Source organism: Mus musculus, chromosome 18 (assembly GCF_000001635.26).
Source record: "Mus musculus strain C57BL/6J chromosome 18, GRCm38.p6 C57BL/6J".
NCBI classification, from domain to species: Eukaryota; Metazoa; Chordata; class Mammalia; order Rodentia; family Muridae; genus Mus; species Mus musculus.
The window spans coordinates 16,290,907-16,318,720 of NC_000084.6; the positions used below are offsets into that span (position 1 = coordinate 16,290,907).

A 27,814-nucleotide genomic window follows, 5' to 3' on the forward strand; every position below is an offset into this window, starting at 1 on the left:
TAAGGACTGCTTTTGTTCCTAGATGAGAGAGGGGCATTAATATTATTTTGCTACATTAAAAAATTATAGCATATCCTATATGAGACTAGAAAATGGCTTAAATACCTTTCACAGCCTTTTCTCCTCCTCCTCCTCCTCCTCCTCCTCCTCCTCCTCCTCCTCCTCCTCCTCCTCCTTCTCCTTTAACAGGTTCTCTGTAGGGCTGGTTAATTTGAAACTCTATGTAGAAAAAACTGACCTTCAACTCACAGAGATCCTCCAGCCTACTGAGTGCTGAGATTGAAGATGCGTGCCACCACACCCAGCTCCTCTATAACCTTTTAAACATCTATAAATAACCCTATAGCTGACATCCCCAACCTCCTACCAGTTGGGAGAAATCCAACTGCTAGTTGTTTTCTGCCCTCTCCCGTCTTCTCTGTTTTAGGAGAGATTTGAACTCATGAAATAATTGCAATCAAGTGTATTGCTGCTGTAGGCTTAAGAAATTTATTGTATGTTTGATGACAACAGGGCCACTTCAAGGTTATTTAAACATCCTAGACTGAGTGAGAATACCAGCAAGCCATTCTCTATCAGTGCTTCCACAAATCACATTATTCTGGAACCTTTCTTAAGAAAGGAACAAACATAACTAGTTACCCTCAGCAAAAATAAAGGTCTTCATTGTTTTTACCGTTTGGTAAGGAAATAGTGACCATTGTATTTTATATCCCCAGTAGCTATAGTACTGAAATGGGAGGGAGATGAAGAAGGTAGGGGAGGCATTGAGGAAGGAGGAGGAAGAAGGAATGAAGAGGGAAGGAGGATGGGAGAGGTAGAGGAAGGAAAATAAGGAAGCAGATGGAAGAAGCTCTATGTATTTGTGTTGTTTGATTGAGACGTCAGGAGTTGTGAGGGCAAGTGATTGGCCAGAGTTGGCATGATCTATTGGTAATCCACTGGGAGGAACTTAAACAAAGCTATTTGCTCAGATTCCTCTCAGATTGTCTTCAGAAATAAAAACATTCTTTTGCATAAATATATGGTGACCATCCTCACATGAAGATCTTATGACCGGTGTACTGGCTAGTTTTGTGTCAACTTGACATAGCTGGAGTTATCACAGAGAAAGGAGCTTCAGTTAAGGAAATGCCTCCATGAGATCCAACTGTAAGGCATTTTCTCAATTAGTGATCAAGGGGGAAAGGCCCCTTGTGGGTGGGACCCTCTCTGGGCTGGTAATCTTGGTTCTATAAGAGAGCAGGCTGAGCAAGCCAGGGGAAGCAAGCCAGTAAAAAACATCCCTCCATGGCCTGTGCATCAGCTCCTGCTCCCTGACCTGCTTGAGTTCTAGTCCTGACTTCTTTCAGTGATGAATAGCAATGTGGAAATGTAAGCTGAATAAACCCTTTCCTCCCCAACTTGCTTCTTGGTCATGACGTTTGTGCAGGAATAGAAAACCTGACTAAGACAACGGTTTTTAAGGAAGGCAGGACGGTTCTTTACTTACCTGCTTCCAAGAAAAGGGCAGGCTGAAGTCATCAAGACCTTATCAACTTTTTTGTCTTCTCAAATTCCATGGGGCCGTTTTTGGTAGTGTTTTTACCTAACATCATCATTTTGTTTTTGTCCTAGTGGGAATCACTAGATTAGAAAGTTCTGTTGATTCTAATATATATCCTAGACCATGTGATGTTCCATTCTGAGTGTACATTAAGGACATCTATGAGTTTTGAAAAAAATAAATCCATAACCAGGCTCAATGCAGACCCAACCAGAATTTCAAGCCATGGACCCAGAGTGTATTGAATTTAGAATTTGCTAAAATCTCAGATGATTCTAATTTTCACTGTGGGAAGAATCATTTTAAGAAAATATTAGCTTGTAATTTTGGAAGTATTTGATGACAACGATTATTATCTATTATTCAAAGTGAGTAATTTCTTACAAACTCAGAGTCAAACTTACCATTAATCTCATTAAATGCTAAAATTTATATTCAAATTACAGAACATTTATGGTTCTAGCAACATTCAACCAGAAACTTTGCTTGGTGTTCATTAATGTTTCAATATTTGTCTGAACCAGTTTACATTCTTTGACAAGTAGAAACATTCTAATTTCATATGTTCTTATTTATCCATTAATGATGCCTATGAGAGTCAGAAGTTACTTTTAGAATTGGGCCATCTGAGTTGTCTTAGCCCCCACCCATTCCAGCCTTCATGAAGCCCTACCGGATCAGAGTATAGAATTTCTATGCAGCAGGTAGGAGGCAAACCAGGATGACTGATAAGCCAAAATGGGAGCTGGCAGGTTTAAGAGGAGCACAAGCAAATCTCAGGCTTGTGTTTACCCAATCGATAAATGCCATGGCTCTGAATAACTGTTGTTTAAACTCATTTCTCGGTGGCAGAAGAGAAGCAGTGGAACAAAAGCAGTACTATTCGAGAACTCATTAAAGTAAGTCAAGAGAAAGGCGGCCTTGAGATCGTCTCTCTTAGGCTGACAGCATCAGGACCATCTTTTGGTTCACAATAATATCAGTGGGCAGCATGGTGCTTAGACAGTGCTGTTTGCTCTATCTGCAGAAAGATTACAGGAAGGCGACCATCAGTAGATGCGTGGTGCAGTCTCCCTGGACTATGCAACCCTTTTCACTGAATCTTTTGTTGTTAGTTGTTTTTTCTTTTCTTTTCTTTTTTTTCTTTTTCTTTCTTTTTTTTTTTTTGTAATATGAATCTTCTCCTGTGCTTTTTGGTGTTTGCTTGATGAAGTGGTTAGCCAAGCAGAAAGGCCACAGATCGAGACTATTGTTTGTGAGCAAAGGCTCCATTGAACCCTAATGGACATAGGAATCTAGCAAAACAAAGAGCCTTAGTGCCTGGCACAAATGAATTCTACATCAGAGAAGGCCAAGGGAGCCTTTTTGAGTATCTGAAGAGAGTAATTAGAAGGTGAACCTATTATGAACTCAAAGGAAGAATGAAAGAACGCAGGACAAAGGGAAGGGCGAGAAGGTTAGAAACCTCTTCATTAGAAGCATTTCCCCAAGGATGGCCTGTAAATGGGAAAGCATGCTTGGATTCTTTATGGTAGTGATATGTGGTGTCCTTTGTCCACTGTAGGAAGTGATCTGCCAGCCATCGTCTCGGAGAGAAAGGAGTGACTGCATTCATCTTTCAACAGTTTTAGAGAAGAGGGAAGAAATGCTCAGGTGAGCACACAGTTTCTTTAAGGTACATAACAACAATGAGACATGATGTTTTTTTCCTTTAAAACCTGAAATGGTCAAATTTTGTGTTTGAATTTGTGATATCTCCTTTGATTTTACTCTTATTTCCTTTCCTATACTTAAAGACAGTCTTCACTCAGTTATGAGCCACTAATAATACTGCTGTGGGATTTGTTTAGCTTTGTTTTGTTTTGTTTTTACAACTTGAATCAGATGGAAGAGGGGAGATGGATGCTGTGACAATTAAGGGACTGTCATGTGAAAGATGTTTTAAAAGCCAACGGTGCATAAGTTGCCGTAGCCTGGAGAAAGAGAAGCTGAGTATCACAGAGGTATTTGCTGAGCCTGCTGCAGCCATATCAAAAGCACTGGAAGCTGGCATCCATTGTACAACACCTGCAGTGAGGAACGAAAGACAATAATCTCAGAAGTACTCTGAAGGATAAAGTCTTATTATTTGAAGATGGCTAAAACTAAGGCTAAGAATGATTCAGAGACTTGTTGAAAGGCCTGCATCACTTAAGTTGAACAGTAACAGAACCCAGGCTCCTGGCTCTGACACCACCATAGGGAGCCTTCCGAACCTTCCTGCCGATGTCCTCTCCACATGTACCTGTTCCCTTTCCAATCTTTTCTTCCAACTCATTCATTCAGGAAGTCCTACTGAGAGCAAGCCTGACTTGAGTGCAGTTCAGGATGACTGATAGGAAAGTATTTCATTCACCTGCAGCATCCACTGTCTTATCAGCATCCAGTTCACAATACCTAAGATAACATATAGGGGAAATACACACACACAAAGACACACACACACAGACAATGCATATTTCTTCCACGAGTAGCTTGAATTTGGTAAGTGACTCTACAAGTCATAGAGACCTCCCATACAACTTCTAGCCATCACACACATTATAATGGTAGTCATGAGAGCCTATTCACCAGACATGAGGGCTCCCAAACTTCCTACCTTGTAATGTTTTGCTGCTGGCAACCAACAGTCAGTCTTGAATTTCTGCTTCTTCTTGCTTATTGACTTTATACCAAGTGAACCATATCTCTGTGAACCATATCTATGGAAAGAAATTGTCACTATTCTCATTATCTCTGTTCTGGATATGAGCACCAAATGAAGTATTTGCTTGTTGACTTCAGCCTCAGAATTCCCTTCTGCTCGTCCCAATAATTGCAAGTTCCTTTGTTTATGTAGCTTCAGTGGACTAGAAGATATGCCTATGTAATTAGTTCTCTCAACTCACCTCCCTAATAAAACTGTTTCTCTGTAGAGCAAGAAATATAAAATGTGTCCCTCAGTCTTTTTGCATGCTCTTTATCTTAGCCAATCTATCAATGTTTTAATGCAGAGAAAATGTCTCAGCACTACAGGAGAAGGAATAGGCATAGTGAGCTGGTCAAAAGCATTTTCTTACCCAGGGTCAGACATTTGCCTAGAAGCCTCAGGGGCACGGAGACAGTCATCCACTTCCTTAATGTGATATTGTCCCCTCTTATCTTCCAGATGTGAATAATAGTCACCATAGGCTGTGACTCTAGCTTCTGGAAACTTTTTCTTGTTAGGTTTTTTTTTCCCATGCTAAATTCTAAGTATTATGCATAAAGGAATTGCCAGCATTACCATCCAATTAACTGATAAAGTCCCTTGGAACTCCACTCCAGTGTGTGAAAGGCATGGAAGGAAAATGATCTTTGGATGTCTAACTTAATAGGATTGCCTGTGCCATTGGGATTACCTTGTTTTCCAGTACAATTCCAGTGGAGAAATCTTTGTCACATTTAATTGACAACTTAGTGTTATAATTGTATACTAAGAATATCTACTCCAGTCAAGCATTAAGGTAATGTGTAAATACCAGCTTTTGGCTTCACTGAAATAAGTTAAAATCCCTGCCAGATATTTCACTATCTACCTATGGAGAGTTTTCTTGCCAATCCCATGACCCTGCCTGCCTTTTGGGAGTGGAATCTTAAGCTTTACAAATGTGACAAATGCCAAAGAAAAGTGAATTCCCACATGGGATCTATCAAAGCAAGGCAGGTGCTGTGGCCTGTGCTCTACAGAAGCAGTCTCCTCTTGATCCTAAGAGCATCTGCATAGGGTTACCTAATATGGGTAACTGTTCCTCTTTGGGCCTGAGATCTTTTGCATAATCCTATACAATTCTTATTTCCTAAAGGTGCCACTCTTGCTTAGCAGGACAAAACTCATCTCTCTGACTCGTAAGACTCTACGGCTTGGGAGGAAGGGAGGGAGGGAGTCTTCTGAGAATTCTGGATCGTCACTTGTAAAAGCTTAAATTTCTCCATCATCACTCAGGCAAGCATGAATACTTTGTGTTTGAGAAAAGGCCCTGAGAAATAACACACTTTTTTTTGCCTGTTGTCTATCATCCCTTCTTTCTACTTCTAAAACCGAATCTTTTCTCCTGATAAGAGGGCAAATACTTTTGTCCCATAGATGTCAGGGTACAGTAAAAAGTTGTGGGTTTTGTAATTTGGGTGAAAGGTCCCATAGTGCACTAATTTCTTTTAGTGACAACATAAAAATAAAAGCATTTCTCTATTTCTGTAACTGGGTTGAGGGTCTCACTCAGGGCTCTCATCTTAAACAAGATTTCAAGTCTCAGCAGAGGGGAAAATGCCTGTTCTTCAGCTATTCTTCCAGACAGAAGTGTGCAGTACTAGATACAAAGTACAGGAAGTTAGAAGATATCATGGAATCATTGCTATTGTTATCAAAGACAAAGCTTGAGACATGAAGCAAAGACATATTTTTTGTCTCAAAACACTATGCATGGACAAGAAGCAGGTAAAGAAATGCTTGGTTAGGTAAAGGCAAATGTACCTAGGAGACATTGGTTACTGCTGTCCAAAAATAAATGAATACAAGTCTAAAAAAAAAAAAAAGAAAGAAAGAAATGCTTGGGATGGAGAGATCCTTCAATGGTTAAGAACACTTGTTGCTTATGTCATTTGGAATTCACTAAGGGAACCTAACTGATAGGAAAAATGAATATATGTGTATACAGTTTTAGAATGACTTTGACACTGTGGTTTGAGTCACACCAACAGTGGGTATCTTGAGATGGAAAGGTCTAGAACCTAGCAGTCAGGTTGTAGCAGCCATGAGACTGAATGGTTCAGCAGTTCCAATCTGGTGCTAGAGTCCCAGAGGATTCATAGAGAGCTGCTGGTCTTCAGTCTACATTGGGTTTTAAAGATGAAGGCTTTAATGCCAGTAAAGAAAAGTCTCAGCAGCAGGATAAATGAGAATGGAGATAGGCAGGCACACTGTAAAACTTCTCTGTTTCATGTCCTTTTATGTGGACTGCCACAAAAAAAATGTTGTGTTCCAGAATTAGGGTGGCTCTTCCCACCTCAGAGGATCCAGTTAAGAAAATCTCTCCAAGGCTACCCAGCTGCTTAGATTTTAGTTGATTCCAGATGTAGTCAAGTTGACAGCAAAAAATAAATAAATAAATAAATAAATAATAATAATAAAATAAAAAAAATCAGCCATCAGATGCCAGCACCCACATCAGTTGGCTCACAACCACCTGTAAACCCAGCACCAAGGAATCTGATGCCCTCTTCCAGCCTCCTTGGGCACATGCATACATATACAGATACTAACAGGCACACACACACACATGCACACACACACACACACACACACACACACACACACACACACACCAGATACATATACTAGTAAAAGTTAAAAGAAATCTCTTTTAGAAAAAAAGAAATTTGGAAAAGACTCTAAGACGCATTCTCCAACCCTCTCCTTTCTGACACCATCGACACCTCCTACACACCAGCCACAACCGCTTACAAAAATCCTACCATATTAGTTACTTCAGTGCTATTATGACCAAACTACACACCATAATCCACCTAGGGTCAGAAAGCTTTATCTGGCTCACCACTTCAGAGAGTTTCCATCTGTCATGGTAGGGAGGAGGTGGGAAGTTCATGGCTATCAAAAAAGAGAGCAGAGGCTCCTTACATCTTAGAGGCTATGAATCTGCAATTGACAGAAGCCAAGAGTAAGCTACTCCCCCTCAAAACTTCATCATTACTGACATAATTTCTCCAACCAGGCCCTGTCCTTTAAAGGTTCCAGGATTTCCTAAAATAGTGCCATCTAATGGGGAATAAGTATTCAAGAGAGAACCTCTTGCAGGGCATTGCTGATTCAAACCATAATGCATAGTTTTGATATACTGAAATTAATCAAAAAGGGAAAGCCTCTCTCTCATACTGCTATCAACTCAAATAACCTGAAAAAAAAATGGAAATGTTCTCATAGTCTACATTGAGCTGTATGCTCAGCAGAAAGGATCATGGATGGACTACAACCTGAGTGTCTGCAACTACTGAGCTAAACTCTGAGTTTGGAGAGAGTAATGCTAACCTCCGACAGCATGTCCAAGAAAGGGCCTTGTCCAGAGTACTGGAAATGGCACCAAATTAACTGAGCCTGGCAATAAGATCCCCTGAGTATCTCAAAAGAGGACCTTCTTGACTCATATTTATGAGACTTCTCCAATGACATAGCTGGGATTTGGATCTTTATTTCTGTAAAAAATAAAGTATTATGAAAGTGTTACTCTAGCTGGGTGTGGTGGCGCACGCCTTTAATCCCAGCACTTGGGAGGCAGAGGCAGGCGGATTTCTGAGTTCGAGGCCAGCCTGGTCTACAAAGTGAGTTCCAGGACAGCCAGAGCTACACAGAGAAACCCTGTCTCAAAAACCCAAAAAAAAAAAAAAAAAAAAGTGTTACTCTGTACCCTGCGGTGATAAACTAGAACTTTTAGTTAATCCGTGGGAAACAGTCACCTCTGGAAGACTTTGCTGATGACTAAATAAATGTAAGATAAAATTAGTGCCATTGGGTAACAAGACATGATTTCCATATTTTACTGACAAGTAATGTTAGGAATCATTATCCTAATGGTTTATGAACTTCTTGTATCACCAAATGACATACCAGAAAATATTATGATCAGAAGCAGAAGGTTTTATCCTGTGTGACATAAGCAAGGAGATTCTGCAGAGTGTAGAGCTGTATGTGCATGTCTAGCTGTGTGTCCTTAGAACAGGTTCACTCCTTTCTAATAGTCATTCTTTTCTGTCAGAAGGCAACATGGGAAAGAGAATTTTAAGTCTAACATTCATGAACTTTGTATAGTCAGAAAACTCCGCAGAACCATGGTTTTCTCTTCCCTTGGATATTTAAGGATTTTTCTCTTTGACTTAACTATGTATAAGAGCTAGAGAGATGGCTTAGCAGTTCACAGCACTGGATGCAATTCCAGAAAACCTGAGTCTGACTCCTAGTACCCACATGGCAGCTCCTAGTTGTCTATAATTCCACTCCTAGGAGACTTTATGCCTTATTCTGGCTTCCATGAGCACCAGGTATGCAACTGGTGAATAAACACACTTGTAGACAAAACACTCATAAACTCATAAAACAAAATAAACTAATTTCTAAAATTAAAATGATAATGACCTTCAGCTAAATCTGAGTAAAGGCAGTATAATTAGAGATTGGCAATAGCATGACCTGAACATTGGCTCTTCACCAACCTTCTTTCAGTGGCAAACTCTTGTATTGGATATACCAAGGTCACAGAATGGTATAGCATTTCTCCAGTTGATTATCTGAGGGAAACAAGAGCATGTGGAAACAGAAAATACAGCTGAAATGAGCATGTAATGAAACATAGCCTCTGTGTCCTCCTTTTGTCTGATAACAACAACCTTCTCTGGCTGTGTCTCCTGAGGAGAACTTGGGGTTTCTGAACAGAGTTTTTGACCCCTCTGGAATCTGGACAGTAAAACTAGGGTATAACTCTCCACCTATTCACCCCCATTTTTTCCTTAGTGACTAATGAAGGCTCAGAGATGAGATGGATAAACGTGACCAGATTACTGGCACAAACTTGCTCAGAGGAAATCCTAAAAAGAAGCAACAATGATCCACATGGTTTTAAGATATCGGGTAAGGGTCTCCCTGGCCTCAATGATCTGTGGTCCAATAAGTATTCTTAGACCATGATGCAGTATTATGCAGAAGGGGACTTCAGAATCACTAAGCTTTCTCCAGCATTTACAAAGTTATAAGAACTTATAGGCTTGCATTCCCCCAGAGTAGTCATAGTCTCAGAAAGACAACATCTGACTCCAAGTCCAAGTTCATAAAACAACTGGAGCAAACATAACAGGCTACGACCCTTTCAATAAGAAAACCTAAAGAGGCCCAGTGGACACACACAGCATACTGTTGAATTTAACAAAAACGGCATGCAAAGTTCTAACAATCAATAGAGAAAGGAAAGTGAGCGATTAATGGAAGGTTTGCAATAATCCAATTGATATACCCAGTTAAGTATGTAGAGGTGTAACATATTAAACAGAGAAGACAAGTTTATGAGAGCCAGTAAAATAATCACAACAATGGTAAGATACTAATCAAGAAAGAAACCTTTAGTCAGTACCATAGCTGAGTCTTTTTTCCTGTAGGAAGTTACTATCTGTTCAAAAACTATTATAAATCAGCCATTTCAAAGTGCTTCAAAGTGTAATGAAATTAACAAACAGATTCACAATTAACACTGAGAATAAATGGGAGAGTCTCTAAATGAGAAGAACCATTATGCAAGTATTAGATTGGACCTTGGTCTTGACCCTGCCTGTGAGAATAGCAGATAGGCAAATGTGGAAGCCAGAAAGGTGGAAGGTGAATGTCCTTCCCATATGAAGCTGCACTGAAGCTCATTATCCCAGGGAACAAAATAGGCCAACATAGTTACACAAGCCTGCAGAGTTCTGCCTCCTTCAAAGAATCAAACACACATGTGTTTCCTCTATAATATTTCATATAGTCTAACATGGAACTTACTAGCCATGAACAGTCAGCTTAAGGCAATTGTAAATATGCATGAGCATTTACTGCTAGCGTGGTCATGCATCAGTTCACTTTGGAAGCCAAGATACTTGATGTCAGATACTGAAGTCCTGAAGAGAAAGAATGGGTATTCTTACCTATCTGGATCCACTTGACTGTGAGTATAAGGAGACTTCCTTTGTTAAGAATCATGATTCCAGTTGGAGCAGGTCAATCACTTGGTCAAGGCACCACTAGGAGTTCATACTAAGGAGAGGGGTAGAATAAACAGTCTTTGAATGAGATACTATAATGCTCATAATTACCACCCTTCAGACAGTAGCTTAAGCCAAGTGGCATAGTGAGTTTGAATCCTATATTAGACTCTGGTATGAAATAAAAGGGGAGGAAGAAGAAGAGGAGGAGGATGATTTACATTGGTTAAGGGACTTCTTAAAATTCTTTGATAAGTTACAATAACAAATTGTAAAACATAATGATTCAACAATGGGATCATTTTACTTATAAAGGTTCCAAATGGCCTCTCACCAAGTGAGAAGCTGCAAAGTGACTGCGAAATCACGGCACCTCTGGGTTCAGGGGCAGAATTCAAGGCTACTTCCTCAGCCATTAGAAAGAAGCATCTCCCAAGGAAGGCAGCTGGATGGGGACGTGGCTCATGGTAGTTATACTTCCCTTTCTTTTGCTGGTAGCAATCACGTGGCAGCAGACAGAGGTGGGAAACAGCCATACTGGGTGCCTAGGGACAAAAGGTCAGTGACTCTCCTGCAGAGGCTCCCACAAAAGATTTCCAAATTCATTTCTGCTCACTATTTTCTTCAGAGCTGAGAATATTTGTGAATATCAATGCAAATAAAGGAAATGTGTTCTATAGACAAGGTACTATCCCACCTGTATAAACTTCCATTTAGGGTTTCTTCTACAGTAAATAGCTAATTTTGAAATTATTTTATGTACCAATGTCCTTTCTAATAAACTTTGACCTTTTTACCCTTTGTATTTACATATTTTATTTTACTTTTTGGCATTGCACAGTCCAGCTCACAAAATGCACTAAATGCAGAGTTCACTGAGCTAAGCTGGCCACAAAGTAGGATAAGCTCTCTGCCATTCTCCCTTCCCCTGGAGCTTCCTGTCACCAAATGTTCTGCCATCTCCCCTTGGCAAAGTGAAATTGTCACTGCCCTTTCATGAACCCAGGGTAAGGAGATAGCTAACCCAGGTTAGATAGATGCATCTATCTAACCCAGGTTAGATGAACCCAGGTTAGATAGCTTCATCTCTCCATGCAAGTTGAATACAGACATCCATCCCTCGTTGAGACGGGGGGTGGAGGGAGTACAATCAGGGATGATCTCAGTGGGTGTCAGTCTCGCCACCACAGGCACTACTGATGCTCGCAGTGACTGACAGGGAAAGATAAAAGCTATGGGCAGTTTGGCAGAAATTTTGAATCTACCCAAATACCGCTTGCTTTGTGCTATTCTTGCTATGAAACTTTCCATCAGCAGACAGCACAGCTGAAATGTTAGGTATTGCAATGCTGAATTCATTTGTATTCTATAGAATCAAAGAGATGACTTTCATGTCTCCTTGGCTTTTTCTGTATCTTCATGAAAGATCTTACTTGTTGAAGAAAATTATCTAATCTACCAATTCGACTTCCAAATGCTGGAGCAATACTAGAATCACCTTGATTATACACTTACAACATGACAATTCTTTAATAAGACATATATTGTTTATTTTTCTCATGTAAACAACATATCTTGATCATATCAACCCCAAACATCCCCCTCCTTTTCACAGGTACCACCAAAACCTTCTCTGTCCCCAACACATGTCTTTGTTTTTTAGTAGCTTATGTCAAATTAGAGTTGCCAGATCTTATGAATTAGATCTGGAGAAGGTCTTTTGAATGTCCACAACTGCAGCGATTCATAAATTAAAGGTTCAGGTCATGTCCGTAAGACAGCATTTCTCAGCACTCCTCCCCATTCTCTAGCTCTTCCATTCTTTCTACCTCATTTTCCACAATGTTCTCTGGTGCTCTCCAGTGTTCTCTGGCACACTCCAGTGAAGTTTGCTTGGCAGGCTGGAGGCCTGGGAGCATTCACGAGGCAAAGAGTTTCACGGAAACTCACCTCCTGGAACTTTGGCGTTCTCATTAACCCATATACTCATACCCTATCCCCGCATTAGTCTGGTGTATGGATCCACGTGCTCTCTTTTAGTATTACTTTATTATAAGTGCCTTTTAAGATTTGAATTCTGACATGGCTAAGCCTCCACCAGTGTTCCATCGTCCTAGAAAGTCCTTGAGCAGACCATGGACTTGGAATTCAATGTTGCCCATTCAGTGACATTCAGAATTGCCTCTGGTATTACACTATCACTTAGAATAAAAGCCAAGTTGCTCCCATATACAGGAATTTACAATGGTTTAGGAAGTAGATCGGGCTGTGGTTTTAGAGTATTGCATTATTCATGAGCTAGTTAGCTAGAGCGGAACTCCTTAATTAGAACCATGACTTGGGTGTGAAAGCCCTTGCCCTAGGAGTGTAAAGACCTCACACCTGGCTTCTAAGACTATAGCTGACCTTAGATAGGGCTGACTTTGTCTCAGTTGTTTTATTGCCCAGTTCCTGCCAGTCTTTGTCTTTACATTCCTCTGTTTTGTGTAAGAGTCATTAAATATCTGGTAACCTCATTTATACTTTGCAGATGTGTCACCTAACTTCCCTATTTTCTTCTGTATAAAAAGTTTGATGCTCAATTTGACAAATTAGATTCAGATTCTACACAATCTCCCTTGCTGGTCTGTCGGTCATTCAATTCCCTCCGACTCCTTGCCCACCTATGACCAGAGACCTGTTCCACGAAGACAAAGGGACCCAGAGGGTCTGCGGCACCCTGGTTTTGGTAGAAGAAAAAAGAAGGTGGGAACAATACATGCCTATTTAAGGTTGAGCAGTCAATAGTTATTTATTCTCAATCTTTGGCCAGGTATTAATTGCTGACCATTGCAAATAGAAGTGCCTCCAGCCTAAAGTTGAGGGCAGCAGTCACCTAGCAACATTCCATTTCCAGAATACAATCTAATACACACTTAGACTCCACATGGATAATTAGCAGAGGCTGGTGCCTTTGACAGTCATTCCCAGTCTGCTAGTTGAGATACAGGGGTCATAACTGCTCCAGGTCTCCTTTACCTGACTTAGGAAGTATCACCAAGGATTTATGAACTTGGCTGTATAAGGAAAGCATGAAATCCCACAAGGCCTTGCAGACTGTGTGGTCTCTTCATAGTTCAACAAGTCTCTTCTCAAGACTTGCCTTATGCTTAGTCTTTCCCTGCTTTCCCATCTGTTTCCTTTTTTTTCCATCAATCCCAGCCTGAGGCCACCATCACATTCCCCTAGGGTTTCTGTCCTATAATCCATGTCTGTTTCTTACACCGAACATTAACAGGAAACCAATAGCTTGAGGAAATTGACCGTGACCACCTGTTCTTACACAGGATTTCATAATTCATTTATTCCCTGGCTCTTCTGTCTCTCCAGCCTCTTCAAATTAACTTACATTATCTTCTTTACTTTTCTCTAAAATTTAATGTTTACAGTTAGGTGGAGGACATAAAAATAACCTCCCATATAAATATCAAGGATGTATATGTTTGGTTTCAGGTAAATAGACCCTATTCCTTAAAAAACAAAATTACATAAAAAAAAAAACCTGTCATTCTGAAAGCAAGTGACTAATGTTCAGCACATCTGGCACATTAGAAAGCTTATAGAGAAAATTTTTAAAAATAACAAACCATTTCCTATGTCCTTTAAATAACACAATTTCACTGGGAAGATGGCTGGACCCATAAAATCTTTCTCATGCTAGCCTAAGGAACTGAGTTTTATCTCCAGTGCCCCCATTTTTAAAAGCAAGCAAACAAACAACAACAACAACAAAAATAACCAGGTGTGACTCTTGTCATTCTTGAGCTAGAAAGCAGGGACAGACTGATTCTTGAATGTATCTAGTCAGCCAGGATAGCCTGCTAGAACAAGCTTGAAGCCAGTTAAAGACCCTGTCCCCAAAAGCAAGGTTGACTTCTGAGAAATGATATGTACAGTTGCCTGTTTACCTCCATATGCACACGTGAATGTATATTCTTCTAACTCATGTATATAAACAAGTATCCACACAAACACAAATACACAGAGACAGTTGGTAAAAATCAGTAAATAACACAATAAAACTTTCACATAACTTGCTAATAGAGCCACTGTTGTCTCATAATTTTATATTATTCTGTAAACAATAGCCTGTATTATATTTATAGATTGTTTCAAATAAACTGATGCTATATCCATGAGTTTTTAATCCAATGTGCAAAAAGCTTGAGTGACAATATTTGGCTGTTTAATGACTCAGAAGTGCCTGTGTCCTTCAGCATATTGTACCTCCAGTACACTTGACTACCTCCGTGGAGGTTCAGCCGATTAAAAATAGTAGGAGATAGATTAAGCATAACTATGTAATGGAGTAAAAATAAGTGAGTGTAGAGATGAAAATAGCAACAATTGCCTCTGTGTAAATAAACCACTGAAGAGTAAAAAAGAAAATTCTCTCCTTAGGAACTGATAAAAGAGTCAACAGAAGTCAATACACAACCAGAAGTCAAAGACAGTGCAGGGAGTGCACAGCAGCTTGATGGCATACCAGCTGACTAGAGACACTCATTGATCACCAGGGATTAGGCCCATCTGCAGTAAGCATCAATACTCAGAATGCCTTCACAATGGCTTACAATGAAAATTGATATACATAATAATGACTGCACACCCTGAAACACCCCCAGTGCTTCTGAACTGCACAGAATTTTATTGTGTTCAGTATAATTTTAGGAACAAAAGCACTTATTTCTGAATGAAAAGCCTTAAAAATATTTTCTACTGAAAAGGAGCTATTTTGCTTAGCATCATGACAGTTTAGAGCTAAAAAAAAAATCTCCTATTGCAGCCCAATGTGGGATTGTTAACTCAGTAAGAACACTCACCCTGGTCTGGGGAGATGACTCATTCAGTATAGTGTTTGTCAGACAAACAGGAAGAACACGGTTGGATCACTACCATGTAAAACTGCTTAATGTATGACTTATGGCTCAGTTCTGGGAAGGTAAACACTTTGGGAGGACGCATGATATCAATTTCTAACCTCCACAAGTACATTCATGAAGACACATATACACATGCATGTATGTACTACAAACACACATACACACACACCAGAGTGATATCAGAATTTATTTCATTTAAAAAACTGTAGCTGCACCATAATTTATAGTTATGACAATGACACAGTATCTTCAAAATATTTGACGGCATCAGCTTTTGAGACATTGAGAAACCCAAGAGTCTGAAGGTAATTTGTTTCACTAAGAGTGATTACACAATTGAATACTATTCGGCTATTAAAAATGACCACTTCATGAATTTTGCAGGCATATGTGTGGAACTAGAAAAATATCACCCTGAGTGAGGTAACCCAGACCCAAAAGCACAAACATGGTAAGTGGATATTAGCCCAAAAGTTCAGCATACCCACTATACAACTCATAAGAAGCTTAACAAGAATGAAGGGCAAAGTGTGGATGCTTCAATACCACTTAGAAGGGGGAACAAAATAATCATGGGTGGCAGAGGGAGGGAGGGACCTGGGGATAGAAAGGAGGGGAAGGGAAAAGATGGGGCCAAAAAAAAGGTATGGGAAGAGACAGGAGAGAAGCTCAGAGGACCAGGAGAATGAATAGAAATATGTAGCAATGGGAGGTGGGGAACAGGAGGAGACCACTAAAATGTCCCGGATGCCAGGGATGTGAGAAGCTCCAAGGACCCAATGGAGATGACATTAGCTGAAATGCCCAAGAGTGGGGAGATAGAACCTGAAGAGAACACCTCCAGTAAATAGACATGGCCCCCAGTTGAAGAATGTGGCCACGCACCCATCTCAAAGTCTTTAATCCATAATTATTCCTGTCTAAAAGAAGTATGGGAAAAAAATGGTGCAGAGACTGAAGGAAAAGCCATCCAGAGACTACCTCATCCTGGGACCCATCCCAACCACAGACACCAAACCCTGACACTACTGCTGATGCCAAGCAATGCTTGCAGACAGGAGCCTAGTATAGCTCCTGAAGAGTATAGCTCCTAGTATATATAGTTCCTAGTATTGAAGAGATCTGAGAGGCTCTGCTAGCACCTGTAGATACTCACAGATGTAGATGCAGATACGCACAGCCAACCATCGGGCCTGGGCACCCCAATGGGAGAGATAGGGGAAGAACTGAAGAAGCTGAAGTGTATTGCAACCCCATAGGAAAAACAATATCAACTAATGGACCCCTCAGAGCTGCCAGGGACTAAACCACCAACCAAAGAGTATACATGGGCTAGTCCATGGCTCCCACTATATATGTAGCAGAGGACTGCCTCATCTGGCATCAGCGGGAGGGGAGGCCATTGGTCAAGTCAAGGTTTGTTGCCCCAAAGAACGATATGCTAGAGGGCTGAGGCGGTAGTGGGTTAGTGGGTGGAGGAGCACCCTCTCAGAGGCAAATGGGAGGGGACATGGGATGGGGTATTATGTTGGGGAGACCAGGAAGGGGGGCAACATTTTAAATGTAAATAAATAAAATTATTAAGAAAAAAATAAAACTTTAAAAAAGAAACTGTTATATTGCTATACTGTTTTTCACTATGGCTGTACCATTTTTGACCAAGACATATTATATTTTATTTTAATCACCAGTTTAAAAATTAGTAGTTTTGCCTTGGCCTGTCATTCTGTATCTATTAAAGTATTTAAGAATCCAGAGGAAATGACACAGATTCAGAAGCAAAATATTATCACACATGAAATCATTAATGTGTCTTATTCGCTAAACTGCTTGTCATTTTTTTGTAGCAATACAATCACACTTGTCATCATAGCCTCCAGTTAAAGTCCATTCTTACCACGAACTTTATCCAGCACTGTGTCTGGCATGAGAAAACAATAGCCAGTACTGTGAATAAGTCTTCTGATGCCAGTACCCTCTCTATATCAGTCTGCATAGGTGCTGCACTGTTACTGGCCTCAGTCTCTGTCTTCTGTTTATCTGCTATCCTGATGCTTTCAAGGATGTAACTTAAGAGTCTCAGTTAGAGTTTGACAAAAAGAAATCAGTAGCAACAACCAATGACATAGAATGAAACATTTATATGAAATCATGTTCCACTATGCTGTCTATCATTCAAGAAAACAAGAAGTAAACAGATATACGACATAATCCTCTGTCTATAATTTGTATATAAAATATGTTTTTTCTGTCCTTTTTATTGGATATTTTCTTTATTTATATTTCAAATGTTATCCCTTTACCCAGACTCCCCCTCTGGGAAATTCCCTATCCCATATTCCCTCTCCCTGCTTATATGAGGGTATTCCCTCACCCACCCACCTACTCCTGCCTCCACGCCCTGGCATTCCCCTACACCGGGGCATTGAGCCTTCACAGGACCCAGGGCTTGTCCTCCCATTGATGCCTGATAAGGCAGTCCTCTGCTACATATGCAACTGGAACCAAGGGTCCCTCCATGAGCAAGTTTGGCATTGATGGGTCACCAAATTAAAATTACCTATTTTCAACATAGATTGCAATTTAACAAATGACAGACTGTAGGCTTTGATTTTTCAGTACTTACATTAATGAGGGTTCTTAAATGATTTAACCTCCCTTCTAATGCCCCACCCACCAGAGGCAGTGGAAAAAGAGAGGTTATTAGGACACAGGGAAGTGGACCTGTTTAGAAATAGTTCTTTGGGGTGATTCCTATCTTTGTTGTCAGGATATCAGCAATTCAGTCTAGTAGCAAACACCAAACATAAATCAGCAACTGTAGTCCAGTCCACTCAGCAGACACCACACATGAATCAGCAGCAGCAGTTCAATCAGAATAAACCAGGAGCCTCTGCTCGATCTGTGGGAGTCTGTCAAAACACCAAGAAGGTATTAAAATATAATGAAAAGTTCTTTGGCAAGTTAATCTCTGAAATCATGACAAGCTCAGATTGGCAACACAGTGCAAGGCCAAGCAGTTCCACAGTGCTGTCAGTGGAGTCTAATGAAGCAGTATAAGCCAAACCAAAGCACCAGCCTTGTGCCTCCAGCTGTGGTCATATTTATATTCTACATAAATATCATGCATCCTCACATGTCTACTTCAGCAAAACATCCTTCTACCTGTGTCTTCTTCAGCAAGAGATTCTTTCACATGTCTGCTTAAGAAAAACATCTTTTCACGGGTCTGCTTTAGCAAAACATCCTTTCACATGTTGTCCCCAGCAAAACATTAGTATAACCTGTTTCCAAAGAAACCAGACATTTCCATTTCAATTTGGTATCATTCTCTTCCTAATACTCATCTCACAAACCTGTCCTTTATATAATATTTTATGTCTTTTCAATTTGAGGAACTTTTCCTATGAGCTCACAAATATTTACTGGGTGTCAACCATATGCAAAACATATTACTAAACATCCTTTGGAAGGAGTTTTAAAGCTATTATTCTTTTGAATGTGCTCATTTGAGGCAGATACCCCTCCATGGATGGTGGGTTTCACTTGGAGAAACGGTCAAAAGTTATTCAAAGTCAATGCTGATAGATGCTATGTGTAAGAGCCATCAGGCAAGATGACATTCTTAACGGTCAAAATTATGTGTGACTATAAATTTATGGGCATGATTTTCTTGTGTGGTTCATTAACCAGATTTGAAAAAAATTCTGCAAGAGGAGTTCCAGTAATGCTTAGAATAATGGCAGCAATGGCGAGGTGTAGAGTGCCAGGATAACTGTTTTGATGGATGGCAGTCTTCTTTGGGTATATTAGTCCTGGAATGTTTTGCAAACATAGTCATTGCTTATGATCACACATTATATAGTGCCTAGAAAATCCTGGACACTGTAAAAAATTCAGCAGAATCCATTGCCAGAAAAGTGTCATTTTCTTCTACTGTGTCCTCACCACTGATAAGCAAAGAAGACAACTGATGGTCAAGTGACTTATTTTCTAGTCTCAGGGGAGCTGGGGACTGAATTGTTTGTTATAGCTAACAAACAGAAGAGAAATAAAACACCCAAGTTACAAGAAGACTTTTCCATATGACACTATTGCTAGAAATGGTAACTCATCACTTGCATAGAAATTACAAGTACTTTTAACAGAGTTTTAAAGACATAAGGACTAAGTGCTACTTATTAAATACTTAGTCAATAGTCAAGTCTAAATATTTCAGTAGTTGGACTACAATCCACCCAGAGAAACTCTCTTGTATAACATAAGCCAAAAACCTGTAGATAAGGACTATTCATTTTCAAGGGCTGTGCTTTCAAACTGCCATAATGTAGATGGTTTAAAATAAGAATTTATTCAGACTCTGAAACCAACTGATAGAAGATCAGATGTTTCTATGAACTAAGGCATAACATAGCCCCATGACCCTTGACTAGCTTCTAAGGTTATTGGCAATTCTGTTCCACATATTTAATAACATCATTTTAATTTATTTCTTTATTGTCTCATATATAACCTTAGGTTACTCTCTCTCCTCTACTCCTAGTCTCTCATCCTCAACACTCCTTTTCCACCCCAATCCACTATACCTCCTTTTCCTTTCAAAAAGGGACAGGTCCGCCATTGATATCAACCAAGAAGAGCATATCAGGCTGCAATAAGACTAGGTACCTCCCTTCATATTAATGCTGGACAAAGCAACCTAGTAGAAGGAAAGGATTCCAAAAGCAGGCACCACAGAGACTTCTCCTTCTTCCACTGTTAGAAGTCCCACAAGAAGAACAAGCACCGCAACTATAACATATATACAGAAGAGCCATGCAGACTCCTTGATTGTCAGTTCAGTCTAAGTGAGCCCCTATGAGCCCTGGTTTGTTATGTGAGTTTTCTGTAGTATTCTTGACCCATCTGTGACTCACAATCCTTCTCCCCTGTGGGACAGTGGGCCATGCCAGAAAACTTGGTAGGTTGAACGGATACAGACCCCCCACTACCCAGGAGCCCACCTGAGATGAGAAGCAGCTTCCTGTTCCCTGTCAGATTCCTGGCCTGGAACACATGACACATTCCCCATATAAGGAAATGTGGCCTGTGGTCACATAGCCCAAAACAGAGTTTTCTGTGCCAATGAGGTATTTAGAGTCCAGAGAGTTTAGCCAATAAGCTTCCCTTCTAGGACATTCCTCCCTGAAAAAGGTACTAAATCTCTGTTCCACCCTCCAAAGGGGTGTTCCCCTTGCTACACATACTAGCTGGCATGAGCTCTCCTTTATGTTTTGATCATAGCCAATCTGACAGTTGCAACTTGAAATCTCAAATTAATTTAGATTTACATTTTCCAATGACTAAAGAAGTTGAACACTTCTTTTTTTTTTCCTCTTTTTAAATTAGGTATTTTCTTCATTTACATTTCCAATGCTGTCCCAAAAGTCCCCCATGCCCTGCCCCCCCCAATCTCCTCCCTCCCCCCCCACACACTCCCACTTCTTGGCCATGGCATTCCCTTGTACTTAGGCATATAAGTTTGCAAGACCGATGGGCCTCTCTTTCCACTGATGGCAGACTAGGCCATCTTCTGAAACATGCAGCTAGAGACACGAGCTCTGAGGGTACTGGTTAGTTCATATTGTTGTTCCACCTATAGGGTTGCAAATCCCTTTAGCTCCTTGGGTACTTTCTCTAGCTCCTCCATTAGGGGCCTTGTGATCCATCCAATAGCTGACTATGAGCATCCATTTCTGTGTTTGCTAGGCCCAAGAATAGCCTCACAAGAGACAGCTATATCAGGGTCCTTTCAGCAAAATCTTACTGGTATATGCAATGGTGTCAGCGTTTGGTGGCTGATTATGGGATGGATCCGTGGGTATGGCAGTATCTAGATGGTCCATTTTTTCATCTCAACTCCACATTTTGTCTCTGTAACCCCTTTCCATGGGTGTTTTGTTCCCAATTCTAAAAAAGGGCAAAGTGTCCACACTTTGGTCTTCGTTCTTCAGTTTCATGTGTTTTACAAATTGTATCTTATATCTTGGTTATTCTAAGTTTCTGGGCTAATATCCACTTATCAGTGAGTATATATCACGTGAGTACTTTTGTGATTGGGTTACCTCACTCAGGATGATGCCGTCCAGGTCCATCTATTTGCCTAGGAATTTCATAAATTCATTCTTTTTAATAGCTGAGTAGTACTTCATTGTGTAAATGTACCACATTTTCTGTATCCAGTCCTCTGTTGAGGGGCATCTGGGTTGTTTACAGCTTCTGGCTATTATAAATAAGGCTGCTATGAACATAGTGGAGCATGTGTCCTTCTTACCAGTTGAAACATCTTCTGGATATATGCCCAGGAAGGTATTGTGGGATCCTCCAGTAGTACAATGTCCAATTTTCTGAGGAACCACCAGATTGATTTCCAGAGTGGTTGCCATCCCATCAACAATGGAAGAGTGCTCCTCTCTCCCCACATCATGGACATCATCTGCTATCACCTGAATTTTTTATCTTAGCCATTCTGACTGGTGTGAGGTGGAATCTCAGGGTTGTTTTGATTTGCATTTCCTTGATGATTAAGGATGGTGAACATTTTTCAGGTGCTTCTCAGCCATTTGGTATTCCTCAGGTGAGAATTCTTTGTTTACCTCTGAGCCCCATTTTTTAATGAGGTTATTTGATTTTCTGGAGTCCACCTTCTTGAGTTCTTTATATATATTGGATATTAGTCCCCTATCTGATTTAAGATAGGTAAAGTTCCTTTCCCAATCTGTTGGTGGCCTTTTTATCTTATTGATGGTGTCTTTTGACTTACAGAAGCTTTGCAATTTTATGAGGAACCATTTGTCTACTTTTGATCTTACAGCACAAACCATTGCTGTTTTATTCAGGAATTTTTCCACCATGCCCATATCTTCCAGGCTTTTCCGCACTTTCTCCTCTATAAGTTTCACTGTCTCTGGTTTTATGTGGCACTCCTTGGTCCACTTAGATTTGACCTTAGTACAAGGAGATAGGAATGAATCAATTCGCATTCTTCTACATAATAACCACCATTTGTGCCAACCCCATTTGTTGAAAATGCTATCTTTTTCCACTGGATGGTTTTAGCTCCCTTGTCAAAGATCAAGTCACCATAGGTGTGTGGGTTCATTTCTGGGTCTTCAATTCTATTCAATTGGTCTACTTGTCTGTCATTATACCAGTACCATGCAGTTTTTATCACAATTGCTCTGTAGTACAGCTTTAGGTCAGGGATGGTGATTCCACCAGAGGTTCTTTTATCCTTGAGAAGAGTTTTTGTTATCCTAGGTTTTTTGTTATTCCAGATGAATTTGCAGATTGCCCTTTCTGATTCGTTGAAGAATTGAGTTGGAATTTTGATGGGGATTGCATTGAATCTGTAGATTGCTTTTGGCAAGATAGCCATTTTTACTATATTGATCCTGCCAATCCATGAGCATGAGAGATCTTTCCATCTTCTGAGATCTTCTTTCTTTCTTTAGATACTTGACATTCTTATCATATAGAGATCTTTCACTTCCTTAGTTAGAGTCAAACCAAGGTATTTAATATTATTGTGACTATTGAGAAGGGTGTTGTTTCCCTAATTTCTTTCTCAGCCTGTTTATCCTTTGTGTAGAGAAAGGCCATTGACTTGTTTGAGTTAATTTTATATCCAGCTACTTCATTGAAGCTCTTTATCAGGATTAGGAGTTCTCTGGTGGAATTTTTAGGGTCACTTATATATACTATTATATCATCTGCAAAAAGTGGTATTTTGACTTCTTCCTTTCCAACTTGTATCCCCTTGATCTCCTTTTGTTGTCCAATTGCTCTGGCTAGGACTTCAAATACTAAGTTGAATAGGTAGGGAGAAAGTGGGCAGCCTTGTCTAGTCCCTGATTTTAGTGGGATTGCTTCCAGATTCTCACCATTTACTTTGGTGTTGGCTACTGGTTTGCTGTAGATTGCTTTATCACGTTTAGGTATCGACCTTAAATTCCTGATCGTTCCAAGATTTTTACCATGAATGTGTGATGGATTTTATCAAATGCTTTATCAGTATCTAAGGAGATGATCATGTGGTTTTTATCTTTGAGTTTGTTTATATAATGGATTATGTCGATGGATTTCTGTATATTAAACCATCCCTGCATCCCTGGAATGAAACCTACTTGGTCAGGATGGATGATTGTTTGATGTGTTCTTGGATTTGGTTAGCAAGAATTCATTGAGTATTTTTTTGCATCGATATTCATAAGGGAAATAGGTCTGAAGTTCTCTATCTTTGTTGGGTCTTTCTGTGGTTTAGGTATCAGAGTAATTGTGGCTTCATAGAATGAATTGGATAGAGTACATTCTGCTTCTATTTTGTGAAAAATTTTGTGCAGAACTGGAATTAGATCTTCTTTAAAGGTCTGATAGAACTCTGCACTAAACCCATCTGGTCCTGGGCTTTTTTTGGTTTGGAGACTATTAATGACTGCTTCTTTTCTTTAGGGGATATAGGACTGTTTAGATCATTAACCTGATCCTGATTTAATTTTGTAACCTAGTATCTGTTTAGAAATTTGTCCATTTCATCCAGGTTTTCCAGTTTTGTTGAGTATAGCCTTTTGTAGAAGGATCTGATGGTGTTTTGTATTTCTTCAGGATCTGTTGTTATGTCTCCCTTTTCATTTCTGATTTTGTTAATTAGGATGCTGACCTTGTGTCCTCTAGTGAGTATGGCTAAGAGATTGTCTATCTTGTTAATTTTCTCAAAGAACCAGCTCCTCTTTGGTTGATTCTTTGAATAGTTCTTCTTGTTTCCAATTGGTTGATTTCACCCCTGAGTTTGTTTATTTCCTGCCATCTACTCCTCTCGTTGAATTTGCTTCCTTTTGTTCTAGAGCTTTTAGGTGTGTTGTCAATCTGCTAGTGTGTGCTCTCTCTAGTTTCTTTTTGGAGGCACTCAGAGCTATGAGTTTTCCTCTTAGAAATACTTTCATTGTGTCCCATATGTTTGGGTATGTTGTGGCTTCATTTTCATTAAACTCTAAAAACTCTTTTACTTCTTTCTTCATTCCTTCCTTGACCAAGGTATCATTGAGAAGAGTGTTTTTCATTTTCCATGTGAACGTTGGCTTTCTATTTTTTATGTTGTTATTGAAGATCAGCCTTTGTCCATGGTGATCTGATAGGATGCATGGGACAATTTCAATATTTTTGTATCTTTTGAGGCCTGTTTTGGGACCAATTATATGGTCAATTTTGGAGAAGGTACCATGAGGTGCTGATTAGAAGATATATCCTTTTGTTTTGGATAGAATGATCTGTAGATATCTGTTAAATCCATTAGTTTCATAACTTCTGTTACTTTCACTGTGTCCCTGTTTAGTTTCTGTTTCCATGATCTGTCCATTGATGAAAGTGGTGTGTTGAAGTCTCCCACTATTATCGTGTGAAGTGCAATGTGTGCTTTGAGCTTTACTAAAGTTTCTTTAATGAATGTGGCTGCCCTTGCATTGGGAGCATAGATATTCAGAATTGAGAGTTCCTATTGGAAGATTTTACCTTTGATGAGTATGAAGTGTCCCTCCTTTTCTTTTTTGATAACTTTGGGTTGAATGTCAATTTTATTCGTTATTAGAATGGCTACTCCAACTTGTTTCTTCAGACCATTTGCTGGAAAATTGTTTTCCAGGCTTTATTTCTGTGGTAGTGTCTGTCTTTTTATCTGAGATGGGTTTCCTGTAAGCAGCAAAATGTTGGGTCCTGTTTGTGTAGCCAGTTTGCTAGTCTATGTCTTTTTATTGGGGAATTAAGTCCATTGATATTAAGAGATATTAAGGAAAAGTAATTGGTCCTTCCTATTATTTTTGTTGTTAGACTTGGCATTCTTTTCTTGTGGCTGTCTTCTTTTAGGTTTGTTGAAGGATTACTTTCTTGCTTTTTCTAGGACGTGGTTTCCGTCCTTGTAATTTTTTTTTTCTGTTATTATCCTTTGAAGAGCTGGATTCGTGGAAAGATAATGTGTGGATTTGGTTTTGTCATGGAATACTTTGGTTTCTCCATCTATGGTGATTGGAAGTTTGGCTGGTTATAGAAGCCTGGGTGCTCATTTGTGTTCTCTTAGTGTCTGTATAACATCTGCCCAGGATCTTCTGGCTTTCATAGTCTCTGGTGAAAAGTCTGGTGTAATTCTGATAGGCCTGCCTTTATATGTAACTTTTCCCATTTCTCTTGCTGCTTTTAGTCTTCTATCCTTATTTAGTGCATTTGTTGTTCTGATTATTATGTATCGGGAGGAATTTCTTTTCTGATCCAGTCTATTTGGAGTTCTGTAGGTTTCTCGTACGTTCATGGGCATCTCTTTCTTTAGGTTTGCGGATTTTTTTCTATAATTTTGTTGAAGATATTTGCTGGCCGTTTAAGTTGAAAATCTTCATTCTCATCTACTCCTATTATCTCTAGGTTTGATCTTCTCATTGTGTCCTGGATTTCCTGGATGTTTTGAGTTAGGATCTTTTTGCATTTTTCATTTTATTTGATTTTTGTGCTGATGCTCTCTTATGGAATCTTCTGCATCTGAGATTCTCTCTTCCATCTCTTGTATTCTGTTGCTGATGCTTGCTTCTATGGTTCCAGATTTCTTTCCTAGGTTTTCTATCTCCTGCGTTGCCTCACTTTGCGTTTTCTTTATTGTGTCTACTTCCCTTTTTAGGGATAGTATGCTTTTGTTCATTTCCATCACCTGTTTGGATGTGTTTTCCTGTTTTTCTTTAAGGACTTCTACCTGTTTGTTTGTGTTTTCCTGTTTTTCTTTATGGACTTATAACTTTATTAGCAGTGTTCTCCTGTATTTCTTTAAGTGAGTTATTAAAGTCCTTCTTGATGTTCTCTACCATCATCATGAGATATGCTTTTAAATCCAGGTCTAGCTTCTCGGGTGTGTTGGGGTGCCCAGGACTGGGCGAAGTGGGAGTGCTGCGTTCTGATGATGGTGAGTGGTCTTGGTTTCTGTTAGTAAGATTCTTATGTTTGCCTTTAGCCATCTGGTAATCTCTGGGGTTAGTTGTTATAGTTGTCTCTGGTTAGAGCTTGTTCCTCTCGTGATTCTGTTAGCCTCTATCAGCAGACTTGGGAGACTAGCTCTCTCCTCCGAGTTTCAGTGCTCAGAACACTCTTTGCAGGCAAGCTCTCCTCTTACAGGGAAGGTGCACAGATATCTGGCATTCGGACCTGCCTCCTGGCAGAAGATGAAGGCCCGAAACAGGGCCTGTCCCTGAAGCTGTTAGCTTCTGTAGTCCACACTCTCACCTGCGCAGACTAGTCTCAGAGGGATCCGAGAACCAAGATGGTGCACCCAGGTGCTCTGACAAACCCTCCTGGTTGGGGAGGCCACCTCTCCTCTGGCAGGGAAGGTGCCAGGATCTCTGGAGCCCGAAATGGGATCTGCCTCAGAAGCTATCCTGTAGGGACCTTGGGGGTGTCTGCTGAATCCATGCCCAGGTGACCCGGTGCTGATGCCGACCTGAAGGAATTTTGACCCTAGCCAGGCGGGCTTTTCTGCTTCCCTAATGCTGTCTCAGGTCCGGGATAATTGGATTGGAACAGAAGTTATGTTCCACTCACCAGTGGTCCTAAGATTGTGTGGAGAGTCCTCTAGGATATCTTGGGAGCGTTCACCAACTCCGTGCCCAAGGTGACCCAGTGCTGGTGCTAACTGGAAGGGATTCTGCACATTTCTTTAAATGTTTTTCGGTCATATGAAATTACTCTGTTGAGAATTCTCTGTTTAGTTCTATGCCCCATTTTTAATTGGATTATGTAATTTGTTGCTGGCTAATTTCTTGAGTTCTTCACATATTTTGAATATCAGCTCTCTCTCAGATGTTGTGTTGGTGAAAATCTTTCAATTTTGTAGGCAGCCGTTTTGTCCTATTAATGGTGTTCTTTTCTTTACAGAAGCTTTTTAGTTTCATGATGTCCTGTTTTTAATTGCTGATCTTAGTGAAATTAGTTTGGGTCTTCACTTCAAGTTCATTGATGCCAATACCAGGTGGATTTAATTCCTATAGCTCTTTAGAAATGCTTGAATCAGGGATGGTAATACTTCCAGAAATTCTTTTATTATATGTAAGTGTTTTAGCTCTCCTGGGTTTGTTTTGTTTTGTTTTGTTTTCCACATGAAGTGGAATATTGTTCTTTAAAGATCTGTATAGAATTTGCTGGAATTGTGATGGAAATTGAATTGAATCTATTGATTTCTTTCAGTAGGATAGTCATTTTTACGATGTTAATCCTATTGATCAATGAACATAGAAGATCTTTCCATTTTCTTAAATCTTCTTCAATTTCCCTTTGAAAGACTTGAAGTTATTATCATGCAGGTGTTGTTTCCCTGATTTTTTTTTCCTCAGCATGTTTGTCATTTGTATTGAAAGACCCACAACATGAGGACTCCCCCACGTTCTGACTCAGGAGAGGTGACACCCCAAATCACTCACGAGAAACGGTCTTGCTGCAAACTGCAAGAGGACTTTTAATTCAAGAGCACTCTCAGGCCCACGGTTAT

General features: G+C 39.9%; 1 long non-coding RNA gene across 1 annotated transcript; it reads left to right on the forward strand.

Moving 5' to 3' along the window:
- The first annotated feature begins 2,917 nt into the window (after positions 1-2,917).
- Gm30765 lies at positions 2,918-27,687 on the forward strand. The gene is made up of 3 exons (XR_386088.1): positions 2,918-3,002; positions 3,111-3,199; positions 27,660-27,687. It is a non-coding gene; the product is annotated as a predicted gene, 30765 (long non-coding RNA).
- The last annotated feature ends 127 nt before the right edge of the window (positions 27,688-27,814 follow it).